The sequence below is a fragment of the Apostichopus japonicus genome, chromosome 6 (assembly GCF_037975245.1).
Source record: "Apostichopus japonicus isolate 1M-3 chromosome 6, ASM3797524v1, whole genome shotgun sequence".
In the NCBI taxonomy this organism is placed as follows: domain Eukaryota; kingdom Metazoa; phylum Echinodermata; class Holothuroidea; order Aspidochirotida; family Stichopodidae; genus Apostichopus; species Apostichopus japonicus.
In genome coordinates this window covers 15,435,972-15,436,686 of record NC_092566.1, presented here as the reverse complement: position 1 = coordinate 15,436,686, position 715 = coordinate 15,435,972, and the positions used below count along the sequence as shown (strand labels likewise).

Below are 715 nucleotides of genomic sequence, written 5' to 3'. Positions count from 1 at the left end.
ATATATGTATATATATATATTTATATATATATATATTTATATGTATATATATCAATATATATACATATATATATATATATATATATATATATATATATATATATATATATATATATATATATATATATATATATATATATATATATACATATATAGGCATAATATGTACCTTAGGTCGACAGTTTAAGGTAAAAAAGTGTACCTTAGGTCAACAGTGTACCTTAGGTCGACATTTCAGTGTCGACCTAATGTTTTCACTACCATTTTAAGACACTTTTTTATTGTCGCAAATAGCTTTATAATGTTCTCCGTCCTCTAAAACGTTCATTTAAAAGTTTTGGTTAGGGTCGGTTCAGGGTTAGGGTTAGAAAAAAGGTTTAGGGTTAGATTAAATTTAGTGTGTAAGTCAATGTAACTGTCGACCTAAGGTAGGATCCATAGTTATATATATATATATATGTATATATATATATGTATATATATATATATTTATATATATATGTATATATATATTTATATATGTATATATATATATATATAAATATATATATACATATATATATATGTATATATATATATATATATATATATATATATTGCAATCGTAATGAATTGGAAAATCCAGAACAGTGAAAAAACTTCCAGCCTCCACCGGGATTCGAACCCGGGCCTCCCGCTTGATATGCGGACACCCTAACCACTAGGATATGGACGC

General features: G+C 24.6%; 1 non-coding gene across 1 annotated transcript; it reads right to left on the bottom strand.

The window, feature by feature from the left end:
- Positions 1–643: 643 nt before the first annotated feature.
- Positions 644–715, bottom strand: Trnad-auc (transfer RNA aspartic acid (anticodon AUC)). Its single transcript has one exon. It is a non-coding gene; the product is annotated as a tRNA-Asp (tRNA).